At 35.2% G+C, this 20,616-nt stretch overlaps 1 protein-coding gene and 1 non-coding gene across 14 annotated transcripts in view; one reads left to right on the top strand and one right to left on the bottom strand.

The window, feature by feature from the left end:
* The window catches only part of INPP4B (inositol polyphosphate-4-phosphatase type II B), a 981,822-nt gene that overhangs the window by 665,660 nt on the left and 295,546 nt on the right, over positions 1 to 20,616 (bottom strand). The window lies entirely within an intron of this gene.
* On the top strand, positions 17,772 to 17,876 carry LOC141519720 (U6 spliceosomal RNA). The gene has a single exon (XR_012477378.1). It is a non-coding gene; the product is annotated as a U6 spliceosomal RNA (small nuclear RNA).

Genomic DNA, 20,616 nt, shown 5'->3' with positions numbered 1-20,616 from the left:
AAAGTCTGAGGGGGGAAAACTCTCCATTTTTTTTTCTTTCTTTCCTTTCCTTCCCCGCAAAAGAGGCATGCATTAAACAGTTCTTTACTCTGACAATGAATTTTTTTCCCTATGTGACTATGTTATACAACACAGTTGAGTTGGCCTTGATTGAAGAACTGAGTTCTATATATGTTAGAAATTCTATTTTTTGCTTTCATACTGAATAGACTAGGTGCCCTTTTATAAAGTCAAAACTGTTTGAGAAGATGAATAGAGTAACACTGTTTGACCTTTGTGAGCTCTGAGAAATTCAGATCATAAATCTCAAATGGAGAAGAAAAAGAATGCATTAGTGAAATTATTACAATCCTTCCTTTTGAGACGTAAATTGGCTTTAAGGGAAAAACACAAATAGGACCATACAGCAAAAATATATTAGGTATTTCAATTTCATTCTGCAAACATTTTTTAAAAACTTGATATGGACCAAGCCCTGGGCTAGGCACTGAAGATACAAAGACAAAATAAAACAGGCCCTGTCCTCTAAGAGATTAGACTCCCTCAGGGGAGCTTATATTTAATGACTATCAATATTAACTCTGGGGGGGGGGGGGAGTTTTCAAACAATTAGAGCTATAACAAAATGGCAAGATCTGCCTTCAGAGATATTGTGTTTCCTTAAGGGAAGTCTTCAACTGGATAACCTATTTTGCAGAGAGGAAATTCTTTTTCAGATTGTATATTGAACTAGTGACACTGACCTGAAATTTCAATATACTGGTTTGTGACAGCCTCAGTATCCCTTGTTCACCAGACAAGTTTATACTAAAATACATAGAAAGGAAAAATACACACACACACACACACACACACACACACACACACACACACATATATATTTTTTATTTGCACAAATTTTATTTTTTATTAATTTATATTATTTGTATACAAAAATTATATTAAATTTTTAGAGAATGTCATATACATATCAATTTAAAAAGTAAATGAAGTGAGGCTTTAACAGTGAGGGGAATTAACAAAGGCCTCTTATAGTAGGCCTTGAGTTAAGAAAGGACCTCCGGATTTCAAGATGGAAGGAAGGAAAAAATTCTATTTTAGGCAGATAATTCAAAAGCCCAGAGGCAGAATGCTATACATGAAGAACCTGACATAAGCTATTTGAGTTGAAATGTAGAGTGCATTCAGGGGAATGATGGAGAATCAGTGACACAATATATAGTCATTTTACTGACTGTGCTGACCAAAATATGTAATTATATTTTAATGTTTAAAATTCACTGGATGGTATTTGAATAAGAAAGAAGAGATAAGAGCTAGAAATGAGAATATTTGTACACTATCATGGTTTCATATTCCCTTTAAAGCTAATTGATATGTGTTGATTGGATTAGACAACTTCCCTCAGAAGGGAGACATGAAAACAGAAACATTAGGAACGACTGGAAAATTCACAAGTAGACCCCAAAAGGGTTCCTATCATTTCATGGCTTTATTACTATTATTGTAGACATTCATGATTGGTAAAGCCAAAGATGCTTGGCACCTTCTAATTACAGATGCATATATTTCATCCTGGACTTTGAGATACCACTGGTCTCCCTTGAGAGAGCAGTGGGGTGTTTTGGACACAAAGTAATAGAGAGCGATGAAGAAAGGTAAACAGAATGGTGAAGGGCTTCAAATCTATATCATAAGAGAAATGATTGAAGGAAATGAGAATGTTTATCCTAAAAAAAGAAAAAGGAGTTTGTATGCTAGGAAGCTCATTGTGAGGTAAAGGACTAGACATGATTTATTTGACTCCATAGAGGAAAACTGAAGACATTAGGGAGAAGGCACAATGAAGTGCAATTTAGACCTGGTGTAAAGGGAATTTTTCTATTAGAGTTATCCCAAAATGGAATAGTCAACCTTGAGTGAGGAATGTCTTTTAAGGCATAACTGAATAACCTATTTTGGGGAAAGGTGTTCAGAATGGAAATTCCTTTTCAGGAATACATTGAATTGGATGAAAATAAGCTACCATACTAACTCTGAAATTTGGATTTGCTGATTCTATGACAGTCTCAGTTTCCTTTTTTCACCAGACAAGTTCATACTAAGAATACTACAGTATTAATAAACCTCATAGTTGGATCAAGTGAGTTTGAGACTCTTATTTTGTGCCCTAGATAGGTCTGGTAGATTAATGATGAGAAGTTTTTGGAAGGTGAAACAGGGCACTAACATATGAATGATGAGAGCCTACTGGTATATGACAATGATACATATTCCAACCAGAAGATGTATTTGCTTATTTTCTGAACAGCTTATGTATTAACTTATTTTCAGAAAAGCTAAATTCTTAGCAATTCTCAATTGGGTAAATAGCAAGAGGCATGGAGAAAAGAAGTTAGATTTTCTAGAAAATAAATGAAATCAATTTATTCTTTTCTTGAATATAATAATAATTTTGGTAACTAACAAAAAAGTTAAATACAATCACAGAAGCAAATTAATTTCCTACTATATACTTTTCAACATATCTCCAGAAGATGTTTCATCAAATGTTTTTTTAAAAATTATTCAGTTAATCATAATTTATCTGTGGTTACTGTTTATATGATAAGGTAATGAAAGTGACCCTCTTGTATGGGCTTTGGATATCAGTCACATTAATTTAGTTCATATACATAATACAGTTATAGTTTCCAAGAGAGGATCAATCAACCAATCAATATCATTTATTAAGTGTTGTGCCTACAATGTGTCAGACACTGAACTAAGAACTGGATCTCTTGACATTTCATAAAAAAAAAAAAAAAAAAACTCTTAACCCAGCTTACCATCTCTTTTTGTCAAGTATATGACAGTTATTATCTTTGCTATTCAAAGAGTGAGATTGTACTGGAGTGGAGGAGGAGGGGAGGGTGAATAAATGACATATTGGACAACACAGAATTAAATGATCACTTATGATAATGAGACACTGGTCTAACAAATCTGTAATTTAAATTTTTTTCCTATGGCATACAGTGATATATTGAAAAGAAAAATGTAACAAACATACATATATATACACACACAAACACACAAAGATATTTCATATTTGAACTATTTGGAATGGAGTTTATAAAAAATTTCAAATATTTATTTTATAAATGCAACCATGCCAAAATTATTTTCCAAGAATCAAAGCAGAAATTTCTTTCAAAGAAACATTATAATTGAGGTAAAAATAATGTTAAAGGACTTCCTGAAACTAATATCATACAGGGTTCCAATCATTTTTTGTTGGCTGACAAAGCCTATTGCTTTCCTTAGTTTGGAGAATTCGGCAAAAGGAAGCTGAGAAATGTGTGTCCTTCATTTTCAAAGAAGACCATGACATCAGGAATGGGATGGTATATATGTATATATTTATATATATATATATAAATATATACATATATATATATACAGACACATTTTATATATATATATATATATATATATATATCGAGATAGATAGATATATAGATAATGTTTAGTTATATGTGTGTGTATTATGCATGTGAACACACACATATGTACACACCCAGGATAAAATACGAAAATGATCAATGTTGGAGGAATGCAAGATGACCTAGTTCTCTTCTGGAAAAACTTTTACTCCATCTTTCCTGGGAAACAATTTCTGTTATGTGAGGAGAAAAATGTCGCCTAAAAGGTTTTAATCTTTTTCTCCAATGAAAGGATCATTGGATATATGACCCCAAGGAAGCCAAGGACAGATAGACCCAATGTTAACCAAAATATTCATAGTAATACTTTCTGTTATGGCAAAAAACACAAATTAGAAATTAGGTACCTGTAAGTTGGATAACTGCTGAATAATTTTTTTTGGCAAAGCAATGGGGTTTGTAGTAAGGCAATGACTTGCCGTAGGTCACACAGCTAGGTAATATTAAGTGTATGAAACTGGATTTGAATTCAAGTCCTCCTGACTCCAACTGTATCAACTAGTTGCCCCTCCACTGCTGAATAAATTGAGTTATTTGAAAGTAATGGTATAGAATGATCTTAACAAATAAGACATCTATCAATATTGCAGAAAAACTAGGAACTTTCTTAAGCTCTCCTGAGTTTCCCCTTAGAAATGATATTAATTAAGCCTTTTTAACAGATTTTGAAGTGACAAAATGCACAAAAGATCAGAACTATCTTCCAGCAAGATCTGTCATGGGGGAGAGTGGGTGTGCCTAGGACAGAGAACAGAAACCCAGTGCACAGGTGGCAGGGTAAGGTAGGTGACTAACCTGAGATCATCAGCTGTGGTAGCAGAGACTTTGGAGTTCAGACTCAGCATCACAATGGGCAGGCTGGGAGAATTCTCCAATGCAGGTCCCCAGCACCCCCATTCAGCCTGCACAGTTGTTTTGCATAGTCCTACCTTGAAGGTGAGCCCCTGGCATTCCTAGCCAGGAGGAGGACCTGGAATCCTAGCATAAACAGTCCCAAGATATCCAGGTTTTCTACCTTTCTCAGCAGTCCAGGGAGTGGGCAGCTGACTGCCCCCAGGCTGACGCTTGGTGTAAAGAGAATTCCAAGCATTTCCAGCCTGGTAGGTCTAGCCCAGGGACTGGATTGCCTATGAACAGCCTGGAGATAGCCTCAGGCATTTCCACTGTGCCCAATGACCAAGAAGTGGGTTGCCAAAATCCCCAGCCCAGATGGTCCAGGGAAAGAGATACCCAGGTGTTCTTTACCACTCAGTCCACTGAGCAACCCCCTAGAATGCCTAAAATCAAAGACTCAAGCCAGTAAGCAAGGTTCAGGGGTTCTCAGTGCTGAAGATCTGCAACCAAGCCCCTTTTCCAGCACAAGAACCTTGGGATAAGTAACAAATCTCAAAATGAATAAGAAAGGTCAGAGAAAAGCAAGGTCCATTGAAAATTACCTTGGATATAGTATGGGCAAAATTCAAGCTCAAAAAAGGAGAGCAGAAACTTTGAAGGAGAATATGATTGATCTTCTAGCCCAGAAAGTCTTCTTATAAGATCTGAAAGGATTTTAAAAATCAAATGGAAAAATTGGGAAAAGAAATGTAAAAGAAAATTAACATCTTACAACCAAAAAGTGACAGAAGAAAACATTTTTTTCTAAAAATATAGTTGGACAATTGGAAAAAGATAACTCTTTCAAAAATAGAATTGACTAATTCACTAATGACTCTCTCTCTCTCTCTCTCTCTCTCTCTCTCTCTCTCTCTCAGAATTAGATAAATCTAACCATAAAATAAACAACAAGAATGTTAAGGAGGTAAAAATATGTTAGAAAAGTTTTATATGATAGAACTCTGGAGAAAATTGAATGAGGATAGAAAGGAATGTATCTTTTTTTTCTGTGGTACATGGCACCTATACAAAAATTGACCATGTATTAGGGAACAAAATCCCCATAATCAAATGTAGAAAGTCAGAAATATTGAATACAACTTTTTCAGATCATGTTTCAATAAAAATCACCTGCAATAAAGGGCCATGGAGAGATAGATCTAGAATTAATTGGAAATTAAATAACCTAATTTTAAAGAATGAGTGGGTCAAACAACAAACCATAGAAATAATTAATAATTTCATCTAAGACCATGGCAACAAGGAGACAATATAAAAAAAAAAACTTGTGGCATACAGCCAAAGCAGTTATAGGGGAAATATTATATCTGTAAATGCTTACTTGAATAATATAAAAGACAAGATCAATGAACTGGATATGCAACTAAAAAGTTATAGAAAGAACAAATTAAAAAATCCTCAAATACCAAATTAGAAATTCTGAAAATAAAAGGGGGAATTAATAAAACTGAATGAAGCTATTGAACTAATAAACAAAAATAAGAGTTGGTTTTATGAAAAAAACAATAAAATAGATAAACCTTTGGTTAATTTGATTTAAAAAAAAAGAAAACCAAATTACCACTATCAAAAATGAAAAAGATGAGTTTATCACCAGTGAGGAAGAAATTAAAGAAATAATTTGGAGTTATTTTGCCAACTGTATACCAATAAATTTGATAATCTAAGTGAAATGGATGAATATTTACAAAGATATAAACTTACAGGTTAAAAGAAGAAGAAATTAAATTCTTAAATAACCCCATCTCAGAAAAAGAAATTGAATAATCCATCGATGAATTTCCTAAGAAAAAACTCTCCTGGGTCAGATGGATTCATAAGTGAATTCTACCAAACATTCAAGGTGCAATTATTTCCAATTCTATATAAACTATATGAAAAAATAGGTGAAGTAGGAGTTCTGCCAAATTCTTTCTATGACACCAATATGGAGCTGATAACTAAACCAGGAAGAATCAAAACTAAGAAAGAAAATTATAGAATAATTTCCCTAATGAATATAGATGCAAAAATTTAAATAAAATATTAGCAAAGTTATTACATCAAGATATCACTAGGACAATATACTATGATCAAGTAGAATTTATACCAGGAATGCAGGATTGGTTAAATATCAGGAAAACTATAAGCAAAATTGATTATATCAATAACAAACCTGATAGAAATCATGATTATTTCAATAAATACTGAAAAAGCTTGTCAAAATACAGTGTCCATTCTTATTAAAAACTCTAGAGAGCATAGTAATAGATGGAATGTTCCTTAAAATAAGAAAGCAGTGTCTATCTAAGACTATTCAACAAGAATTATAAGAAATGAGGATAAACTAGAAGCATTCCCAATAAGATCAGGTAAGAAATAAGATACTTATCACACCTACTGTTCTATATTATATTAGACATGTTAGCTTCAGCAATAAGGAAAGAAAAAGAAACTGAATAAATTATAATAGGTAACGAAGAAACAAAACTCTCACTCTTTGTACATAGTTTACTTAGAGAACACTAGAAAACCATCTAAAAATTACTTGAAAATTTAGCAACTTTAGCAGTTGCAGGTTATAAAATAAACCCACATAAAGCATTAGCATTTCTATATATTACAAACAAGACACAGAAGCAAAAGATAAAAGAGAAATTCTATTCAAAGAAACTGTAGACAATGTAAAATACTTAGGAGTCAATCTGTCAAGGCAAACTCAGGAATTTTATGAAAACAACTCAGACACTTTTCATACAAATAAAATCATATCTAAACAACTGAGCAAATGTCAATTGCTCATGAGTAGTCCAAGTTAATGTAATAAACATGACAATTCTACATAAATTAAATTACTTATTCAGCGTTTACATTATTGAACTAGGAAAAAAGTAACTAAATTCATATGGAAGAACAAATGGTCAAGAATATCAAGGGAATTAATAAAAAAAATACAAATGAAGGCAGCCCAGCTATACTAGATCTAAAATTATATGATAAGCATCAGTTTGATTCTGGCTAAGAAACAGAGTGGTGGATCAAAGGAACCAATTAGTTGAAAAAGAAACAGTAGTAAATGACTATAGAAATCTGCTGTTTGATAAACTCTAAAATTCTAGCTTCTGAAATAAAAAAACTCATTCTTTGATGAAAAACTGTTGGTTAATTAGAAGATAATATGGCAGAAACTAGGCATAGACTAGGCTTATACCAAGATAAGGTTGAAATGGGTACAGGATTTAGACATAAAAGATGATATCATAAATTAATTGGGAGAACAAGGAACAGTTTTCCTGTCAAATCTATTGAAAAGGGGCACTGTTTATGACAAAAAAAGATAGAGAACATTATAAATTGCAAAATGGATAACTTTGATTACATTAAATTGAAGTTTTTGCACAAATAAAATCAATGCAACCAAGATTAAAAGGAAGGTAGTAAACTGAGAAACATTTTTTACAACTAGTGTTTCTGACAAAGGACTCATTTTAAGAATACAAATCATTCCCCCAATTGATAAATGATCAAAGAATATGAAAAGGCAATTCTCAGATGAAGAAATTAAAGCTAACTATAGTCACAAAAAATGTTCTAAGTCATTATTGATTAGTTAAATCCAAATTAAAACAACTCTGAAGACCACCTCACACTCATTAGATTGACCAATATGATTAAAGAGCGCAGTGATCAATATTGGAGGTGATGTGGGAAAACTGGGTCAATGATGCATTGCTAGTAGATTTGTGAACTGATCCATCCTTTCTGGAGAGCAATTTGGAATTGTTCTCAAAGGGTAATAAAACTACACCTACCTTTTGGTCCAGCAATACTACTACTAAGTCTGTAACCCAAAGAGATCACAAAAAGGGTAAAAAAAAAAACCCACATGCACAAAAATATTTATAGCAGCTCTTTTCATAGTGACAAAGAATTGGAAATTGAGGGGATGTCCATCAAATGGAAAATGACTTAACAAGTTGTGGCATATGAATATGATGGAATCCTATTGTTCTTTATAAGAAATCCCGAGGAATAGGATTTCATGAATTGCTGCTGAGTGTAGTGAGCAGGATCAGAAGAACATTATATACACTAATAACAACATTGGGTGATGATCAACTATGATGGACTTGTTCATTTCAGCAGAACAATAATCAAAGAAAATTGTAAAAGACTTGTGATGGAAAATACCATTCATATCCAGAGAAGGATCTATGGAGTTTAAATGCAGACCAAAACTTACCATCTTCAATTTTTAAAAGTTGTCTTATGTATTATGTTTTTCTCTCTAATGTTTTTCTCCATTTTGATTTGATTATTTTCCTACAACATAACTTATGCTTAGCATGATTAAACATGTATGATCTATATAGGCTTGCTTTCTGTCAGGAGAAGGAGGGATGGAAGGGCAGGTGGGAGAAAAATGTAAAACTCAAAACCTTGGAAAAATGATTGCTGAAAACTACCATTTCATATAGTTGGAAAAATAAATATTTAAAAAAATAATTAAAAGAAACAAACATAACATAACTTGTACAAAGTGATTCTGAGAGAAGTGAGCCAAAACAGAAGAATACATACAATTACAGCAGCGTAAATGATACCACCAGAACTAGACAGCCGATGATGAAGAATACTTTTCTCCTCTCATATGAGTGGCTTGGGATCTATGGACAAGGGATGTTGTATAAAATTGTCTAACATTATTATGTTTTTTCTTAAATTGCTTTTTTGTTACAAATGAGTGTGAAATGTAATGAAAGAGGAAGGGGTAGGACAGAGAGGAAATGACTGTGGTAAAAGAACATCAAAAAGCATGAACAGAGTTTTTTTAAAAAGAAAATTAATATGGCAGGCAAGTCACAGTACTCTAGCCATTTCAGAAGCAGAAAATGGTTAAAAGTGGAAATCAAAATAAAATCCCAAGAAGGAGTTAGGCAAGGTCTTTGTTTCAGGCTACAAGGGTTTGGGGCCACCAAAAATCAAGGTTCAAGAAAAAGATATAATACAATGGTTTGAAGTAGTCAGTAGTCAGCCTCAAGGGAATATGTAAGCTTAAAACACTACCCCTTCAGGCACACTCAAATTCCCTTCACTGTTGCTAGCCAACTGAACTTCTGTTCAGTCACAGCAGTGATTGACACTAGAAGTTGTTGGCATCCTTGTCCAAAAAAAAAATAGAAGGACTCAAGAGAAACAACAAACTCACTAAAAAATTCACAAACTAGAAAAGAAAATCTATTTAGGCAGAGTATAGAATTTTTCAGCAATAAAGTCTGCAGGTAGATGAGATGATTGAATTTAAATCACAGTAAATTCATTACTTGGGGGTAGTTAGATGGCACAGAGTGTGGAACCTGAAATCACCTGAGTTCAAATCTGACCTCAGACATTTGCTAGCTGTGTGACCCTGGGATAGTCACTATTTATCTCTATTTCCTCATCTGTAAAATAAACTGGAGAAGGAAATGGCAAACTACTTCAGCCAGTATCTTGACAAAGAGAACCCCAAATTGGATCACAAAGAATCAGACATCACTAAACAACTACTGCCTTCACAAGAATGAATGTTAACTGACTCAATTATTGTGAATTCACATTATCATGCTCACAATACTACTGCCATATGATATATTGGGATTAGGAATAGCCCTCAAAAAACCTGAGTTTCAATAACCCTGCTCAGTCAGAATTATTAAACCATTGGATTGTAGATCAGTGCAAAAGATAAAATTCTTTCAAATTCAAGGGAGGCAAAAAAGCATTAAATCCTTCAATCTAAGAAGGCTGTTTAACTTAGAGAACTTGAGGTTATACCCCAACTTTATCAAAAACTATGCAGAGTTGAGTCACTCTAAGTCTCTATGACTCAATCCCCCATGTCTATAAAATGAGGGTGCTGTATAAAATGACTTCTGAGATCATCTCAAGTCTCTTTCAACTCTACATTTGTGATCCTAGGGAAAGACCAGAGAAATCGGGTTCAAATCTCACCTTTGGCAATTTCTTCTTATATGATTGGACAAATCATTTAAGACCATCCCTCCACCTCAGTTTTTTTCATCTTAAAAATGAGTCCATTTGAATTAAATGTTCTCAGAAGTTTCTTTTGGCTTCAAATTTACAATTCTATGAGATTCTTGAGAATATTAACAGTATTGCTATATTTTGATAGGTTCTCAGATTGCCTTTCCAGAGAAAACCTTACAATACCATGCACTTAGATATATTCCCATCAAGCTACAGATGTCCAAACAAGTAATGTGAGACTCAACAGATGTTGAACAGCAAGATAAAGTGGGAGGAATACCAGATTAAAATTAAAGTGCCATTAAGACCTGCCCACGTCCAAATTCCCACAAGTTTGATGAACTACTGCCAGGTGAAAAACAAATGAAGCAGACAGATCCTTCCTGAGAGAGACATGCAGAAACGAGGTAGAGATGCTGAGCATAAAAAAAAAATAGAGAGAGACCAAGTCTCAGAGTCTGAGAGTTACATTCTGACAATCTGTGGAACATGGAATCCATCTGGGTGCAAAAGGATAGTAGACATATGGACTCAGTGTGAAGCTACAGACTGAAGCCCTTCTTCAATCATATTTATTCACAATAACATCAGAAGTAGAAGTGTCACCTTTGGCTAAGAAAGACAAAATCAAAGACAGATTGTGGAAAAAAGGTTCAAAATCTCTATTTCTCTTTTCTGGACCCATCCAGGCACTTTGCTTGGAACACTGCAAAGACCAAGTCTACCATAACCTAATGACATTGGTGCACTATTTTTGGGATGATGTTAAATTATATAGCATTTTTCAACAATTACAGAAGGAAATCTCAGAACTGGAGGGTCGGAGGGTCTGAGAAGGGGAAAGGACTCAGCCACCCTCTGGTGAACCAGCTTCTGAAAGAAAATCTTTAACACCACATATCTTGCAGCAGTCTATTTAATTGGAAAGAGTTCTATAGGTATTAGACTGGGATGGGAACTGAAATAGTAGAAGAATCTTCTAGTCATTCATTCATATTCAATCTCTGTACATCAATTCCCATTCACTAGCCTTCTCTCCTTTTCTCTCCTTTCTTTCTTGCTTTCTTGTTTGCTTGCTTTCTCTCTCCCCCTTTTACTTGCCATTAATATTATTATTCATATTGTTACATACTTAGATCTGCATATATACACATTTAGATAGATATAATAATTTTATCTATCCATGTGGACCTTGTGTACATAGTAGGCTCTAAGTTAGAGGGGGAGGGATTTGTTTGCATTTATCTTTGCATTCCCTATGCTGAGCACATTGCAGACAGAATAAATGTGTTAAGATTTGAATTGAACTTCCACAAAATATAATTGGAGAAAAAATAAAATACTATTAAAAACTGAATATAGGTATAATTCAAGCAAGGTTGATAGAAATGAAGCATTTCTTTCTTTTTCCTATCTCTGGTTACAAAGGACATACCATTTGCTTACACAACAGAAGAGAATCAGCATTTCAAGACCATAGTCCTAAAGGGTAGTCTACCTAAGAGAGTACCTGTTGTTCATCATCTTCTCTAAGGTGTTTTTTGTGGTGCTGTTTTTTTTCCCTCAAAAGAATCTGAAGATGATATGGAAGAATAGTAGTGGAAGATCTCTACTCTTTTGAAACTTAATGCAAACACCACAGAAATGTGAGCTTTTATTATTAGTCATATGTCTCAACACAAAACTCTAAAATCTAGGCCATAACTCTGCCCTTGGCAAAGAAAGACCGTGTACTGCTAAACTCAACAGATCAGTTTTGCTTCTGTTGTCATATCCTTAGAGCAGAGAATAATTAGTATTTGTTGATGGATTGTGGTAAAGACAATGTAAATGTGAGATAGACACAGTTCATTGCCACTACAGAAAAGAAAGCATGATCAACCTGATTATACGTGATTCTACCTCATAAACAGCCCTTCTGAATCACATGATAGTGGCTTAAAAAAAGGTTACTGCCTAATATAAGGCTTGTGGGAGATATCAGATAAGGGGAAGAGGAAATACACTAAAACAACACCTCTAAGCAATGCAAGCTTCTGTTTCCTGCACCTAGCTCTTACAATGTTCCTTTCCAAAAAGGTTCAAGTTGTTGTTCTCACCTTCCCTAGATGATCTCCCAAAGGTCGTATTTTATTATCATTATCATTATTATTATTATTATTATTATTATTATTATTATTATTGTTGTTGTTGTTGTTGTTGTTGTTGTTATCTGTCTCTACTCATTCAAAGTTCCTGAGGGTGAGGATTGGATCCCATTCATACGTGTACCATCCTCAACACCCAAGACAATGCTTCACAAGTTTGCACTAAGCAGGTCCATGAAAAATGGTTGTTATGTTTGTCCTTGCTGAATGGTACACCTCTGCTTCAGTATCTCCTCCCAAGAAAGCTGTCTTTTGTAGCCTTTTCCTTTACAACACAGGAATTTTTGATATTAGAAAAAAAGCAAGGCATGCCAAGGAAATCCACTATATATTTAATGGTCACAATTTGCATATGTTTCTAAGGAAAAATCTAATGGGAAAAGCAAAGGTAAAAAGAGCCTGAAAGATGTGGTTGTTTTTCAGATCCTGTGTTAATCAGGACCACCATTCATCATGAAGAGAAGAAGGCATCTTAGGGCTCTCTGAGGTATTTTCTTTCTCTTCTTTTGATTAAAACAGAACCTGGTCCTGGGAGTTTGAAATGGGCTCATATAGCCTATGTGTGCATCGGTAGTAAGTATTTTTGTATGTGGCCACCTGTGTTTGGGGATGGTGAGACATTCTTTAATAGCCGTGTACAATGGGAGCACAGATAAAACCTACAGTTCCTGTTATCTATGCTCACGCCTGTCTTTCCTGGTTCATAGGTTTTTTTTGTCCATTTCTAGGTCAGCACTTTGAATTCTTCAAGCTTTTAACTGGTCATAGCTTAGCTTGCAAGGTTGTTCTTTGGCATATATCATAGAAACTTGGCAAAATGTCTCACCCCACTTGAGATGGTACCCTTTCAGGAAACTATCAGAAGTATCACCAGCAAGTGAAAGATTTACAGAGAGATTTCATCTTCAAATATTTCTTTTCCTGGAGTAGGATAGGGGAAGAGAAGAACCTTGCAGAATAAGAATGTCCTTGTGGGTGTGTTAGACATCACAGAGCCCTCAATAATTGATTCACTTAAACAAATGTTCTGTTCTACATAGAACATTTGTACTAGCAAATGTTTAAAAAGAATTCTACAGGGATTCTTTGAACGCTCCACATGTAGAGGTGGATTAGACAAATCTTCTATGACTGGATTTGGAGTTCTGGAAGTCTTCATTGTCCATAGCTAATATAGCCAGCAAATGAGTTGGGGCATAAAGTTTAATGCATGTGTGGACACATGCACTTATTTAAGTTGACATACATGGAGAGTTCCTCTAGTACCACAAAAGAAGACTGTCTTTCATATTTTGTGGTGCTCCAAGTTAAATTCCAAGATAGATATGAAAACAGAGTATTCCGTGTTTTCATTTCACTTTTTAAAACAACAACAATAGGTTATTTATATTTAAATATAATCCATTTAATTTGTTTTTGGAAAAAAATCATACTTTCTCACATTCATAAAGCTAAAATCATGCCTTCGGGTTCAAAAAGGTCCATATATATCATTTTCAAATAACATGTAAATTGCACTGAAAACAGAAATGTAGAAATGACTCTATTTTTCAAAAACTACCACTTAATGCACTAAAAATACAATGTCTGCTCTTTCTGTTTATTACAATTAATCTTCATGTTTTCAATTTGGTTTGTGTTTTTGCAAAGTCACCAAGTAAAGACCAATGTATTTTTTTCTAAATATGCAGACCAGATTCCCAGAAAATTGATATTAGCAACAGCTGCAACTTCAGCATTTAATCCAGTCCTCAAGTGCCACATAGTAGAGATAGTTTTGAGTTAATACCACAGAAATTCAAGTTAACTTTGCTTAGAGTGGACAAAGAAGGCATTCTTTGTGAGGTAGAAGCAGATGTCACTGGGCATATTTCAGAACGTGACATCATCCACTGCCTCAGTAAAAACCCATGGCTTTCCCTACAAAGTTTAAAAATAATTTTCTTTGGAATCTCAGAGCCAGATGCAACTTGGTTGCAATCATCATTCCATTCAAGTGACTCCAAGAAAGTCCTAACTCTTTTGAATTCCCTTTATCTCCTGACAGAGCAGCTTACATCCACTTTCAGTAATTAAGAGCCAGCTCCTGCCCTAGGCAAACTCATCTTTTAAATCACTTGCTTCTGCACCATTGTATTCAGGAGAAATTGATAGCATAATACAACAGTCAAAGATGGAAAAGGGAACCACCTGGAGATAGAAGGAGATTTATCTCTACCCAGTGAGGAGGAAAAGGGACAATTGCTGTATAACAATAATGACAATAACAACAACAACTAACATTTTAATAACACTATATAAAAAGTGCATTGCCAAGTTCTTTACAATTATTATTTCATTTGATCCTCACACAATTCAGGGAGGTAGGTCCAATTATCCCTCTAAGGGACTTGCTTAGAGTCAAAAAGTTAGTAGTCTGGGCTTGAATTTGACTCCAGGTCTTCCTCAATCTGGGCTCAGTACTCTCTATTTACCATGCCACCTCCATGGCTAGCTTCTTTCTAGTCAGATACCATTTCCAACAAAGAAACAGTATTCAAGAAAATGAGTCTCCTGTTTTTATACTCATGCCCAAAGGCAGTGAGGGATACAGGGTCAAAACCAGAATTGGAAGTGTTCCAATATTCTAGTCTCTGTTCTTACCTGAGATACAAACTACAGGGAACAATAGAATCAGTTCAATAGGAAAAATATCTAGGCTATGAAGGAAAAACACAGTAGAGTTAAAAAATAATCTTGACTTCACAATAGCTTCCAAATATTACTAGGAATATTATGTCCAGCTAAATGAATTGGTAAGCCCCGTCGGAAATTTACTTTGAACTCCAATTATTCAGCTTCATTGTTTGTACCAGTCATATTCATCAAAGGGAAAACAAAAATTGCAAATCCATAATTAGTTTCTACTTGATAGGTGATGTCATAGTGTCTTTAAAATAACAGAAATAACGTTTCTCCATGATCATCAGGTAAAAATGGCTATTTAATCCAAAAATTCAACAAGCATTTATGAAATAATATAATTTATGTGAAACATTAAGGAATATAAACTCTGAAGGCAAATTTATCAATATGCATCAGCATCAAATCACTTGAATCCAAATCACTTACATGTCATGGCATTGCCTACCTGACATTATGGTCTTCTTCAAGAATGATGGACCAACAACCCTCTGTAAGAAGCAGCATTAGCCCCACTGCTGGTAAGTTGGGCTACACTTTCTTTTTCTTTCTCTTTCTCTCCCCTCTCTAATTCTTTCTCCTTTTTTTCTAGTATTTGTGGGTGCTCTGCCAAAAGACTTCATAAGATTTCTTGGGATTTGCAGACTCCAAATGATTCTGACACTCCTAGACTGACCAACAATGGGTCTCAAGCTAAGCCCTTTTGACTATTGTTTAAGCCCTGATTGGTTCAGAGTGAATTCAAATAATAATAGTCTGCTTTGGCCAGAAACCCTGAAGTTCTTCCCCTTCCATATTGACTTATTTGGGGGTGGGGCAAAAGAAGGGGGAGCTATGCAAAAAAAGAAGTCCCTTGGTTCTTTTCTTTCTCATCTACCTAAATCACAGGATCTTACCCTCCCAACAATTTTTCCTTCCTTCTTTTATAGAAGAGGTCATTTTTGACTCCTTTGTCTCATCTCTTTCATACCTAACCTTAATGAGCCAAACTATGATCATGGAAAGACTTGGCTTTGAAAAGTCAAGGTCTTCCATTGCATCTAGGTCCATCCCCAGTTATCCTGATCCATATCTGGCCACTGGACCCAGATGGCTCCTGAGGAGAAAGTAAAGCTGGTGACTGCACAAAGACTAAAACAACCACATCAAAGTCCACGCCAACCCTCCCCACCCCTATAAATATAAGCTATTTGGCAGAAGGAAATATTGTTTTTTTTTAATTTTTTTGATCCCTGCACATTCCCCTAACTCAGTAGGAATTCTTTGCAATATCACAGGTCCATTCCCTATTCCCTATCTTTATAACCTTTCCTCCATAGATTGCTTCACCTTTTTTCTTTGTATCTCTAACTCCTAACATGGTGCCTGGTTTGAAAAATGTTTGTTGATTGATTGAACTATACTATGCCGCAGAACTCCTCTCTATCTTCATCTATCTTCTTGCTCTTGTTTCTTAGGAAGAAGTAGCCCTTCTTCTAGTGAAGGCTAATACATTCTACTTCTATTTTTGTTCCCATTTTCTCTTTTCTCCCCAGAGTTTCATTCATTAGCCTCCTCTCTGTCTACTTGCTCTATCTCCTGACAGCTTCAAATATACTTGGTCATAACCCATTCTGAAACATTCATTTAACTCTGCTACCCCTTCAAACTATTGTCCATTTTACCTCCTGTTTATTGCAAAACCATTAATACTCATGACCCTCTCATTGTTCAATCTCTTACAACATGGTGTCTCTGCAGATAGCCACCATAAATTTCCTATCCAGTCTAACAAAACTTCAGTCCCTAAGTTGCCTGCCAAATATCTCCACCTATGTCTTACTAACACCTTGACTTGAACAAAATAGAGATAATATTATCTCCAAACCTGCCAACTCCATCCTCCCCTCCAATAAACAAATACCTACCTTTTCTCCATATTTCCTTAATGTTTGTCTTTCTGTTTCTTTGTTTGTTTGTTTTTTTGCAAGGCAATGGGGTTAAGTGACTTGCCCAAGACCACACAGCTAGGTAATTAAGTGTCTAAGGTCACATATGAAATCAGGTCCTCCTGACTCAATGCTCTATCCACTGCACCACCTAGCCACCCCAATTGTCCTTCATTTTCTTTTTTTTGTTTTTGTTTTTCTAGAATTTTGCAAGGCAAATGGGTTAAGTGGCTTGCCCAAGGCCACACAGCTAGGTAATAATTAAGTATCTGAAACCAGATTTGAACCCAAGTACTCCTGACTCCAAGGCGCTTTATCCACTACGCCACCTAGCCACCCTTTGTCCTTCATTTTCAAAGAAGACCATGACATCAGGGACAAGTACTTGAATTGGATTTGAGTGAGGAGGATGCTGTGCTACCTCATCATGCTTACTTTCTACTGCAGAGCCATCTTGGTCCAGTGGCCAGATTTGAATCAGGAAGACTGAAGATAGCCTTGGATATGAGGCAATCACGGTTAAGTGACTTGCCCAAGGTTACAAAGCTAGACAATATCAAGTGTCTGAGGCTGAATTAGAACTCCCATCCTCCTGCCTCCAAGCTAGCATTCTATCCACTGCACCACTTAGCTTCAGCAGGACACATACTAAAATTGGAATGATACAGAAAAGATTAACATGGTACCTGCACAAGGATGACACACAAATCCATGAAGCATTCTACATGTTCCCTTAGCTTATTGAGTGGATCCTACCAATTAATCAAGTTTATGACTTAGGAATTACCACTGGATTCTGCTTTCTCAAACACCAGTACTTGCTCCCTTATCCAATTAACTCACATTTCATCCATTGTCTCCTCTTTGTTCATAACTGAAAGTTAACAACATTAACTGAATGGTCTGCATAATAGTACTCCTTTGCAATTGTGGTAGATCAGAAAGAGCAATGAGCTTGGGATCTGAAGAGCTCTGTTCAAATCCTGGACTTTCTATTTCCATCCTACATGACCTTGGGAAGTCAAACAACCCCTCTTGATTTATTTCCTTATGTGTAAAACAAGGAGGGTTACATTGGATGATTTCTAAGATCTTTTCAAGCACTACATCTAGAATCTTATAATTCATATTCCTCAAATATGAAAAAAATAATTTTCCTAAGGTATAGGTCTTACCATTTCATTCCTCAGTTCAAAAATCTTCAGATTTCTCACTAAGAGAAAAGACACATTTTTCAGTTTATTGTTGAGGGCCTTTTACCATCTAATTCCAACTTGCCTTCCCAGAGTAATTTCCTATTCTTCTTCACATATACATATTCCAGCCAGTTGAATTTTCAGTTATTCCCTGATCTCAACATTTAATCTCCTACTTTGTGCATTTTGTATTTGCCAAACTTCATGTGTGGAATCTGATCCCTCACTTCTTTCCTAATCCCAACTTTAATCAAAGGCTCAGTTCATGGACTGGCCCCTCCATAATTCCTTCTCTGGTCTTTTTCCTCTAGTTGTTACTGATTTCTTCCTTTCTTTAAATGACCTCACAAATCACTTATATGAGAATTCACCCAATAGAATGTAATGTCTTTGAGGGCAGAAGTGATAGCATCCCATTTTGTTCTCTCCATCCCCTTCTTAGTTTTCAGGTAATAGGTCCTTAATAAAAGACTCTTTAAGTTGAAATGAAATGCAAAGTTCCAAGAAAGTAACTGGGGGAATTAGAGAACTTAACAAATATTTATCAAGCATCTACTATATCCTGAGAACTGTGCTTTGCAGCAGAGGAAATGTAAAGTTTACATAAGGCTTTATCTTAGATCATATATAGTCAAAAACACAAAATCACAGTTAACTGTGATATGCATATTATATGATAACTAAACTAAAGGAAAGAAAAGTGTGATTTGAAGACCCCCAGGAAGGTCATTTACTTACTAGAAGGAGAATAGGTAAAGCTTCTTGGAAGAATTGGAATTTGATTTGGGTTTTTAACTATAGATAGGTTTATAATAGGCAAAGAGTCCAGGCAGAGAGAAAAGTATTAACAAAGCCAAGAAGACTCAAACTCACTATTCATCTAGGGCCAGAATATGTAACTTATCCAGTATGACTGGAACAAAGAATTCCTGGAAAGAGAGAAAAAAGGGGGGCGGGAATCTATGTTAAGATTGGCCAGTTGTGGTTACACTGGTTCTTGAGGAGTTTTGACACAGGAGGAAGCAATTTGAATTTAACTTAGTTTGGGGAGGTTCTAAAGATTTTTTAGGAGATTTGAAGCAAGCCCAGCTCTGAACAAAAGAAAGTTTATTCTGGTAAAAGCATGGAAGATGTATTGGAGGGGGACAGAGGAGAAGCAAGAAGATTACTTAGAAGTTGACTGCAGTAGAACAAAGGCCTGTGCTAACTCATTAGACTTTTACTAGGGATTATGAAAATGGGAGGGGAAAGAAAAGGAGAGATATGAGAAATGCTGTGGAGGCAGAAACAAAGAGATAGCTGTATATGAAGTAAAGGTCTCAGAACTCAAGAAAGATTGTGTCAACATGTCCCTTATATTACTTCCCTATAAATCTGGGACTTTTATTTTGTAGTTAGGATTTTTAATAATCAAAAGTTTGACCCATATGCCTGGTAATGGGATTGTAAACTCTGGGACCAGAAGATAGCTCATCAGGAGACTGTCCAACTTGAAATGCTTTTATGCTACTTTTCTAGTAGAAAATAAAATCTAACTTGCAAGCCAAAATGGAACAAGCCTCAGGTTTGATGAGATCATGAGAGGATCCCTTTGCCTAAAATTCACAGAGATGCTAATGTCATTGAATTGGTTTATGCTAATAATACACATTGTGCCAAAAGGAAATAAACATTTTTAAAAAATCCTATGTCAAATTACTCTCAGAATGCTTTATTTAAAAGTACAATTTTGGGACTTAACCTAAGAAATCTACAAGTTAGAAGGGCAACTGATTACTATTTGATTTAGACAGAGTACCCAGTGGACCCAGAACTTGCTCCAACTCTTTAAATATTTAGAAATCTGGGGTGAAGAGTTGCTATGCTTTTTATCCTCTCTATCCCTGAAGCAAGAAGTCTTGGGGAAATGAAAAAAAAACTGAATTTCAACCAAAAGATAAACTATAGTGTGGCTTTACCCAACACACTTGGTTTCAGGGACACTTTTATAAGGATAGGGACTCTCAATTGCAAAGGGCCAAAGGAAAAAAAATGGCAAGGGAAAGAAAGATACTCTATACCCTCTTAATTTCCTTCCCTTTCAATGTATCTTATTCAGTCCTTAAATAAAAACTCATCCATATTGCAAGCTATTCACTCATCATTATGCATCCTTCTTGTGATAAAGAACAAATAAATGTCCCCTGCTGCCATTTATCTACTTATGGAAACTGGGAATGGGGCCATTTGCTCTCTATGTGGCCTCAGAAAAGTCACTCTAGCCTAAATTTTCTTA

Source organism: Macrotis lagotis, chromosome 3, assembly GCF_037893015.1.
Source record: "Macrotis lagotis isolate mMagLag1 chromosome 3, bilby.v1.9.chrom.fasta, whole genome shotgun sequence".
Lineage (NCBI taxonomy): Eukaryota > Metazoa > Chordata > Mammalia > Peramelemorphia > Peramelidae > Macrotis > Macrotis lagotis.
This window is presented reverse-complemented; position numbering and strand designations above follow the sequence as displayed.